Source organism: Monopterus albus, unplaced genomic scaffold (assembly GCF_001952655.1).
Source record: "Monopterus albus unplaced genomic scaffold, M_albus_1.0 scaffold225.1, whole genome shotgun sequence".
Taxonomy (NCBI): Eukaryota; Metazoa; Chordata; class Actinopteri; order Synbranchiformes; family Synbranchidae; genus Monopterus; species Monopterus albus.
In genome coordinates this window covers 560808-571126 of record NW_018128105.1, presented here as the reverse complement: position 1 = coordinate 571126, position 10319 = coordinate 560808, and the positions used below count along the sequence as shown (strand labels likewise).

The following is a 10319-nucleotide window of genomic DNA, read 5'->3' as shown; positions in this document are numbered from 1 at the left end:
CTGGAGAGAGGGAGGTCTGGGCATCTTTGCTTAGACTGCTGCCCCCGCGACCTGGTCCTGGATAAGCGGAGGAAAATGGATGGATGGATGGCATTGTTTGTCAACTTTGGAAAAAAAATGTGTGGTGGTTAAAAATAAATCAGATTTCAGAAGAAATATGTAATAGAACAGTATGTAGCTCATATAGACCTTATTTGGTATTAGCTTATGTAAGTGGTTATATAATTAACACTTAGGATTCTAGTTAAATCCTAAGTATGGTCAGAGATGAACCCTCTGTTCCTTGGTGAGGGCCTCTGCCAGATCATTGGGAGGAAACATTCCTGTCTTCCCGGAATGGAGTGAGAAGGGGGCCCTGGTAGACGTCAGGATTGACAAAGTCCAGCTGTGGTGAAATAGCTAGTGGGAGGCTGCTGATAAAATAGTGAGCCTGGGAGAGAGAGAGGGTAGACCGTGCGGGCAGTAGACCATGTCCCTTTGGGGGACCCAGCCGGCTGGGGGAAGACGCTGACTGACTCGGGGTTGACAACCAATGACCTGACTGACTAGTGCTCTGACAATCTGCTTATGCTTTATCTATTGCACTGCAAGAGGAGAGTCTCTGTTCTCTGATCTCTGTTCTCTGTTCCCTAACTACAAGGTTATCTGTTTAAATACTACTCTATTCAGAATAACTGTAATATTAAATGTAGTGGTTTGTCTGAATTAATTTAGTTGGTATCACCCCCTTTGCCACGACAAATGGAAATGGTGCGACGTGATTTGGTGAGAGTTACCCACCTCACGGTACCCAGGTAGCGCCACAGAAACTTGTTTTTGCTCAAAAAAAATTGTTGTTGGCTAAATGAACATCCTATTTTACATTCCAAGCAAAAAAAAAAAAAAAAAAAAAAAAAATCCGCTCTGCTGTACAGATTCCGCTCCACAGATTCCCATCTTGCATAACTGCAGAAATCTGTACATAAAATAAAATAAGGAAAAATCAAAAATCCACAGATTCTATTTGAACCACTTTATCAGAAATCAGCTTGTGACTAGAAACCTCAGGATTTAATCAGTGCGCTTTCAGTGCTTTCCTTTTAGAAAAGACTGACACTCAGGGAACACTAAGTGGGTTTCCCATTTGCAGGCTTCATAAACCTGATGTCTGACAATTCCCGGAAAATAATCAGTTTAAAAATGCATATGAACAAAGTGATTACTATTACAACGTTGAGTCAACAGAGCTATTTTTCTTAATGCAAACCTGTAGGTACTAACGTCATGTGGTCTCTGTGGCGCAATCGGTTAGCGCGTTCGGCTGTTAACCGAAAGGTTGGTGGTTCGAGCCCACCCAGGGACGACGATTTTCTTCTTTTTAAATACAACTGAATAGAAAAAGCAGCTGCAAAGGACACTGGCTTAAAAAGGATGGCGGGGGCGAGGGCACAGGAATGAGGAAGCCTGGTGGAACTAGCTACAGCAGTGTCAAACCATATACAGTATAGTTTGAATCTTTCCTCTTTAAGCATGTTGGCGGTAATTCTTTGAAATAACAACTGACAGTAACATGGGATATCACCTTCACACTAAGCTACACTGCAGTGAAAAGGGAAGGTTTTCGTCCCTGGGTGGGCTCGAACCAACAACTTTTCGGTTAATAGCCGAACGCGTCTAGGACCACCGCTAAGGGTAAAAATGGACAGCCTTGCATGATTGGTAGTAGAAAGATGGATTTGGCCATTTGGTTGGCCACGGAAAGATGGACTCTGTCATGTGATTGGCTTTTGAAAGATGGACTCTGTCATGTGATTGGCTTTTGAGAGATGGACCTGAATTTATACAGACTAGAGCGCCGCAGACACGTCTTACGTTTCTTATAGTGACAGGTGGTATGGAGCAGTGGTCCCCAAGCTTTTTTATCACTGCGGACCGGTCAACGCTGGACAATTTTACTGCGGCCGGGGGGGAATGCGTAGATTGTTTATATTGTAAATATAATAATAAATGTGAATTCATTGTGTACTTGTATGCAACTTTATTAGCAGCTTCCTCGTAACATTGCGCCACCAACATAACATGAGTATAACATCAAAGTCTCAGTTTTCAGTGCTGTGGTGGCGATCTCAGGGTATTCTGTCATGACTTTAATCCAGAACACCGACAGAGTTGTTGTCTCGAACATACTTTTAAGGCCGCCGTCATTTGCGATCTCCAGCAGTTGATCTTCTTCTTGCACAGACCTGCTGGATTCACCTGGTTTGTTGACAAATGGGTTGCAGATCCATTCCTTGGCAGTTCGTGGGTCCTTTGTGGTTGGGAAGTAGCGCTCGAACTCTTTTAAAAGCAAAGACAGGTGATCGTGCACCAGCTGGGAGAATGAAGGCTCAGGCTCAGTCTCACCCAAAATCCCCACTAATGTTTGAAACATGTCCAAAATGCCTCTGTTGACGCGCCGTCCCCACAGCCCTGTGCGGGGGGGGAGGAACCCCCCCCGCCTCGACCGGCCAGCACAGGCCGCTGCCTCGCAGGGGCATCCCCCAGAGATACGGCATCCCGCAGGGGAGCGTCTCCGGGGGATGATTAGCGGTGGAGTGCGCACTCCTCAAAGGCGTGTACTGGACCACTACATTTTTTAAACCTTTATAGCCTATTTAACTTTGTTGTGTACACTCACACCACACCGAAGCAAACCATTCCCAGCAAGTAGTACTTGTACAAGCGCCTAAACCAAGCTCATCTTGTCTCGGAGGGAGGCCGCTAGCAGAGCTGCTACGGAGATGTAGCTAGCCATCTTGAAAACTGTAAGTTATTTGTGTTTATATTTTAAGTTGAACTAGAAAAGGCAGTAGAACAAGCTGTGAACATAACACTGATATATCTTTTTAACACTGTCATGGCAAATGAGTTAGCAAATAGCTGCTGCAGGGCTAGGGGAGAAACGACTTAACATTTCAAGGTATGCAAAATATGATGAGTACTGACTTTTTTTTAACCTGTTAGCAGACTTCCACTGATTAAAATTGGTTAATTTCTGTGAATAACCTGTTAGCAGACTTCTTATAGCCCACTGCATATTAATCAATGATTCAGTGATACTGAGTTGTCTTAAAAACTTTAAACTGCCACTGCTGTTGGTTAATTTCTATGAATATGAGAAAAAGTCATTTGAATTCTCTCCTCTCTTCAGGTAGTCATACAAATCCAGATGAGTTCAGAGAATTCATTTTAGAATCCCATCCAAAACTCAGACAAGGGGGTGGATTTGAATTGCTCAAAATTTCTGGAACAACAAGAAGTCGCCAGCTGATCCTCATCTCCTGTCCCAATGAGGGCTACCATGTGAGACATTTGAAAGATCCACAAACCCAGATCAGTCATGCTACCATCTTCATTCGACCACTTCAACGGAACCTGAATCTGGAGCCTGTAAGTGCCTTACTTTACATAAAACTGGTGCTGTCTTATTAACAGTCACATGATCGTTTCTTCTGTTTTACAATGAGCTTGTTTACAGGATTGTCAACCAGGACTCCCATTACACTCAAAACATAAATAAAAATTATGATAAAGTTATAGGTCAGCAGTCAGTCTATGTATATACTATAATTCCAGTTCACATAATTTCAGTTAACACAGGGATTTAGTCTGCGATATACACCAAAATATACAGCTACATCACCTCAACAGTGAAGTGGATTTACACAAGATTCTGAGTATATTGATTTAAAATAGCCTTTGAGGCCAACAGCATGCTGTACTTTTTCCATTGTGGGATACCTTCTTACAACAGTATTATACATTACAGTCAAAAGGTGTGGTCGCCGATTATTTAGCTTTTCTTTAATCAAGCTATTGGATTTGCAATGAAAGCCATGACTTGAAAGCAAGGGAAGTGTTGACTACAAGCTTTAATTTGAGGATGTTCACATCCATACTGGAGTCACTCTGTGAGAGTCAAGGCCCTTTTAAGCCCCTTTTAGAAAGTATAAAGAGGATTACACAATTTCTACAATACTTATCAGAATTCAATGTAAACAACTTCAAATTAAAAGTGAAAGTCAGTACTTAAACGTTACCGAATAAATAGACTTCCAAATCATAAATCAAGAACACTTTGCCAAAAAGAGGATATATGCCATAGTCTGAATAGTTTTTAATTAACCTGTATATTTGTGTGGATATTTATAAACTCAGCTTATATGCAATGCTTGAGATGTTTAATGTTTTTTAGATACCTTAACAGTTTGTGATTGCCGTCAATGTGCCATAAACTGTTTGGAGCTGGTACAGAGTATTTCCTGCGCCTCTGTGAAGGGTATGCATCAAAATACTTATCAGAAGTCAATTTAAAAAACTTCAAATTAAAAGTGAAAGTCAGTACTTAAACATGACCAAATAAATAGAATTCCAAGTCAAATCAAGAACACTTTGCCAAAAAGAGAATAGATGCCATAGTCCAAATAGTTTTCAATTAACCTGCACATACCACTTTAAAAAGCTACTACATCTGAAACATATTTTCACTGGCAAAACCTACAGTGAAATGGATATTTATAAACTCAGTTTATATGCAATGCTTGAGATGTTTAATGTTTTTCAGATGCGGATGCCTTGTGCATTCAGGTGCCCAACCATCATTTTGTATCCACAATTGGGATGCTGCTGCAGAATTTGGGTCACAGTTTCATCCAAATCATTGTTCTCCAATGATGTTAATAGATCAGGAACTCTGAACATCAAAAAAAAAAAAAAGTTAACAAGAGCAATGTCACCTTTCTTACAGTATAAGCAAAACACATTTATCAAAGTAAGTCTGTTGTTCTGTCATGAGCTCAGCTATAAGATTTTAAGGTGTAGCTTCAATTATATTGGGGGTAAAAAGTACGGTGGACATCCTGCGGTTCCTACATGCATCTCTGAGAGGATTTAACGTTGGTGGGTTGCTTCATGAAGACCGTCTAAGACTTCTGGATCAACTTCCACATCAATATATGCATTGAGCTGAGTCAAGTCATCCATTAATCCTTCCAGATGAAACTCGTGATAGTCATTGAGTGCATGGCTGTCTAAGTCGTTTGCTAATGATCTTAAATCATTTGCAACTACTCGCAAAAAATCTGTGAACTATGAACTACCATTCATAGACGAGTGGAACAAAACAGAAACAGAAATGCCAACAAGTTCAGCTTTGGCTTTGAAAAAAGCCAACAGCACCAGTCCTGTGCACCAGGGAGCTCTGTCAGCAAGGGGAAAGCAATAGAACTTAATTGATCAAACTTCTGCAGCCAATCCTGCATTAGGGTGGGATTAGAGCCACCCACCTCATTAGCATACAGATACAGAAATACAGAAATAAATAATTGTAGAAATGCAGAAATAAATAAAAGAAAATTACCTTTGTAGAAATGTAGACATATAACAATTTAAAAATGCATTTAATTATATATTTATGCATTTAATTTTTTTTTTAAATATTTATTTTAGCATAAAATTATGTATTTTTTCTTTTAATTATGCATTTATTTAATTATTTATTATTTTACTTATTTATTTCTGTATTTTTTATGCATTAATGTAGTCATTTATTTCTAATTAAGTCATTTTTCGTTCCCTCCATGTCCAGTGGGGTGTGTCACTTTAAATTTATACTTTCTACTTTTGTAGCACACTTTTAAACCAGTAGTTCTCAACAAGATGTTAAACTAAACCACTCATATTGGTCACACAGTTTACAGTCAATTAACAATACCAGGGACAACAAGACACTAGTAGTATTATTATTATAGCCTCAATTATGCATTAAAAACCTGCCCCCTCCCATGCTAACATGTGCCCGGCTAGCTCAGTCGGTAGAGCATGAGACTCTTAATCTCAGGGTCGTGGGTTCGAGCCCCACGTTGGGCGCTTACGTTTTCTACTTTTGTGGTTACATGCAAACGGTTTTAGCTTCATCCCACCAAACAACTCTTCACCAAGTCAACATTTTATGTGTTTCTTGTAGGATAATAATAATCGCTTTCTTCTCGAGAGGAGGGATACCAAGTATAGCTTTCTCTTTTCTTTTTTAAAACAACCGAAAACAAAATAACTGCAAAGGACACTGGCTTAAACAGGATGGCGGGGGCGAGGGCACAGGAATGAGGAAGCCTGGTGGAACTAGCTACAGCAGTGTCAAACCATATACAGTATAGTTTGAATCTTTCCTCTTTAAGCATGTTGGCGGTAATTCTTTGAAATAACAACTGACAGTAACATGGGATATCACCTTCACACTAAGCTACACTGCAGTGAAAAGGGAAGGTTTTCGTCCCTGGGTGGGCTCGAACCAACAACTTTTCGGTTAATAGCCGAACGCGTCTAGGACCACCGCTAAGGGTAAAAATGGACAGCCTTGCATGATTGGTAGTAGAAAGATGGATTTGGCCATTTGGTTGGCCACGGAAAGATGGACTCTGTCATGTGATTGGCTTTTGAAAGATGGACTCTGTCATGTGATTGGCTTTTGAGAGATGGACCTGAATTTATACAGACTAGAGCGCCGCAGACACGTCTTACGTTTCTTATAGTGACAGGTGGTATGGAGCAGTGGTCCCCAAGCTTTTTTATCACTGCGGACCGGTCAACGCTGGACAATTTTACTGCGGCCGGGGGGGAATGCGTAGATTGTTTATATTGTAAATATAATAATAAATGTGAATTCATTGTGTACTTGTATGCAACTTTATTAGCAGCTTCCTCGTAACATTGCGCCACCAACATAACATGAGTATAACATCAAAGTCTCAGTTTTCAGTGCTGTGGTGGCGATCTCAGGGTATTCTGTCATGACTTTAATCCAGAACACCGACAGAGTTGTTGTCTCGAACATACTTTTAAGGCCGCCGTCATTTGCGATCTCCAGCAGTTGATCTTCTTCTTGCACAGACCTGCTGGATTCACCTGGTTTGTTGACAAATGGGTTGCAGATCCATTCCTTGGCAGTTCGTGGGTCCTTTGTGGTTGGGAAGTAGCGCTCGAACTCTTTTAAAAGCAAAGACAGGTGATCGTGCACCAGCTGGGAGAATGAAGGCTCAGGCTCAGTCTCACCCAAAATCCCCACTAATGTTTGAAACATGTCCAAAACTGAAGGATCACTTACTTTGTATGTGGATGCCTTGTGCATTCAGGTGCCCAACCATCATTTTGTATCCACAATTGGGATGCTGCTGCAGAATTTGGGTCACAGTTTCATCCAAATCATTGTTCTCCAATGATGTTAATAGATCAGGAACTCTGAACATCAAAAAAAAAAAAAAGTTAACAAGAGCAATGTCACCTTTCTTACAGTATAAGCAAAACACATTTATCAAAGTAAGTCTGTTGTTCTGTCATGAGCTCAGCTATAAGATTTTAAGGTGTAGCTTCAATTATATTGGGGGTAAAAAGTACGGTGGACATCCTGCGGTTCCTACATGCATCTCTGAGAGGATTTAACGTTGGTGGGTTGCTTCATGAAGACCGTCTAAGACTTCTGGATCAACTTCCACATCAATATATGCATTGAGCTGAGTCAAGTCATCCATTAATCCTTCCAGATGAAACTCGTGATAGTCATTGAGTGCATGGCTGTCTAAGTCGTTTGCTAATGATCTTAAATCATTTGCAACTACTCGCAAAAAATCTGTGAACTATGAACTACCATTCATAGACGAGTGGAACAAAACAGAAACAGAAATGCCAACAAGTTCAGCTTTGGCTTTGAAAAAAGCCAACAGCACCAGTCCTGTGCACCAGGGAGCTCTGTCAGCAAGGGGAAAGCAATAGAACTTAATTGATCAAACTTCTGCAGCCAATCCTGCATTAGGGTGGGATTAGAGCCACCCACCTCATTAGCATACAGATACAGAAATACAGAAATAAATAATTGTAGAAATGCAGAAATAAATAAAAGAAAATTACCTTTGTAGAAATGTAGACATATAACAATTTAAAAATGCATTTAATTATATATTTATGCATTTAATTTTTTTTTTAAATATTTATTTTAGCATAAAATTATGTATTTTTTCTTTTAATTATGCATTTATTTAATTATTTATTATTTTACTTATTTATTTCTGTATTTTTTATGCATTAATGTAGTCATTTATTTCTAATTAAGTCATTTTTCGTTCCCTCCATGTCCAGTGGGGTTTGTCACTTTAAATTTATACTTTCTACTTTTGTAGCACACTTTTAAACCAGTAGTTCTCAACAAGATGTTAAACTAAACCACTCATATTGGTCACACAGTTTACAGTCAATTAACAATACCAGGGACAACAAGACACTAGTAGTATTATTATTATAGCCTCAATTATGCATTAAAAACCTGCCCCCTCCCATGCTAACATGTGCCCGGCTAGCTCAGTCGGTAGAGCATGAGACTCTTAATCTCAGGGTCGTGGGTTCGAGCCCCACGTTGGGCGCTTACGTTTTCTACTTTTGTGGTTACATGCAAACGGTTTTAGCTTCATCCCACCAAACAACTCTTCACCAAGTCAGCAGCAAGTATAGCTTTTTCTTTTCTTTTTTAAAACTATGTTATGAAGGGCAAATATGCTTGATGCACTTTTAATTTGTACTCAGTTCTCTTAAATAAATAAAAAAATAGAAAAAACCGTCGTCCCTGGGTGGGCTCGAACCACCAACCTTTCGGTTAACAGCCGAACGCGCTAACCGATTGCGCCACAGAGACCACATGACACTGCATTCCTATGTAAATATAAAAAATGTTACAATACAATCATTTGCAATTCATAGAATAAAAACAAATGTTTAAATATTTAAAAGCATTTTACCTAAATTTATAGTTGTTGCAGTTCCCTTGGGAGCACAATTGAAACATGCAACAGTTAAGAACCAAAACACGTATTAATGAATCAAGAGTTCTTGATACCGACAAACAGATGCTTAATCCTTTTCCAAAATCTAGTTCTACATCCAAACTTCAACTCTGATTAGTCAGGTTGACATGACCATACTGGACCTGTTAGGTCTAGAATACTCACAGCATGGAGCAGCAGTTTCTCAAGCAGCCATCTTCTGTTCTGTGATGTGACTGGAGGCAAATCCCAGGGCGGAGCCAGCTCAGTGATCATCATCTTTTCTTCAGATGATAATTCTGTGGTACCATCCAGCTAATAATCTACATTTGAATTAATTCTTGATGTCTCAAGACTTACTCTTTCATACATACATACATATTCAAATTTGATGCAGATACTTTGGATTAGACCTCTTATCAATCATACACTTAACACCACTGACTGGTCTTAAAATGAATTGAAAATAACATTTTAGTTTCATTTTACTTGTGATCACAAGCCAGGCCTCTCAATCAGTAACCTGCTAAAACCATATTTATTCAAAGGATGATCAATTTTACCCCCAAACATACAGTAATAATTTTTTATTATCCTAGCACTGCATATTATCAATAAGATCTACTTAAAAAATGGATCATACCAATTTGATAGTCTCACGGATGTCAAGGTCAGCACAATCCTTAATGTCTATTGTGGTTTCTTCTGGGAATCCACCACAAAGCACATGCAGGATTGCCGGGCTCAATCCACCCAGGCATGGCCCATTGTGTAAAAATGAATGACCAATCATTCGGCCAGCGACAACAACTAAGTCACTCTCCAAAAGGTAATTGGAGGTGGAGGGAATCAGATGATCTTGTTCACCCTAAAAAAGAAGAGTTCCCCTGGGACTTAAAAGAGAGTCAAACAGATACCATATAGATAGTAGTATAATGCACATAAATATTTGTCATACAGCATTAGTAATGGACATGATTAATCAGCTGACTACATCCTGCAAAAATCTACAGGTTAGAAATGGGTAAATTTACATTTAGGTTTAGTGTTCAGGTTTAGTGCACAAGTCAGGGAAGACTTCTTAAGTCCAAAAAGCAGGATGAGTGTCCTCCACATTAGGATGCATTTCTGAAGACAGAAGAATATGGCTTTTACAGAGGGACTGTTAGCATCAAAAATGCCAAATATGGATCCTTAATTTGGGCACATAAGATGTGCTGATTTGTCATGAAGTTTGCTCTGCACTTATTTCACCTATGTTTTCTTGTACATTTTTAGCTGTAATCGTTGATCCTATATGCACACTCAAGATGTTTAACACAGACTTACAGTTCAATCTTTCGTGTATGGTACAACTGTATCAGTTTGCTAGACAACTGTGATGTTTTCATTCTACTAAGCATTACCTTATGCATTCATCACTATGAGCTTTTATGCATGAAAAAGGGAACTCATGTCCACCCGTGACACATTTTTGAGGTGGTCCAACCAGTT

The 10319-nt window shown here is 39.4% G+C and overlaps 4 non-coding genes across 4 annotated transcripts; 3 read left to right on the top strand and 1 right to left on the bottom strand.

Moving 5' to 3' along the window:
- Positions 1-1268: 1268 nt before the first annotated feature.
- On the top strand, positions 1269-1342 carry trnan-guu (transfer RNA asparagine (anticodon GUU)). The gene has a single exon. It is a non-coding gene; the product is annotated as a tRNA-Asn (tRNA).
- A 4471-nt stretch (positions 1343-5813) lies between these two features.
- Positions 5814-5886, top strand: trnak-cuu (transfer RNA lysine (anticodon CUU)). The gene has a single exon. It is a non-coding gene; the product is annotated as a tRNA-Lys (tRNA).
- Positions 5887-8356: 2470 nt separating this feature from the next.
- Positions 8357-8429, top strand: trnak-cuu (transfer RNA lysine (anticodon CUU)). Its single transcript has one exon. It is a non-coding gene; the product is annotated as a tRNA-Lys (tRNA).
- Positions 8430-8624: 195 nt separating this feature from the next.
- trnan-guu (transfer RNA asparagine (anticodon GUU)) lies at positions 8625-8698 on the bottom strand. Its single transcript has one exon. It is a non-coding gene; the product is annotated as a tRNA-Asn (tRNA).
- Positions 8699-10319: the final 1621 nt, after the last annotated feature.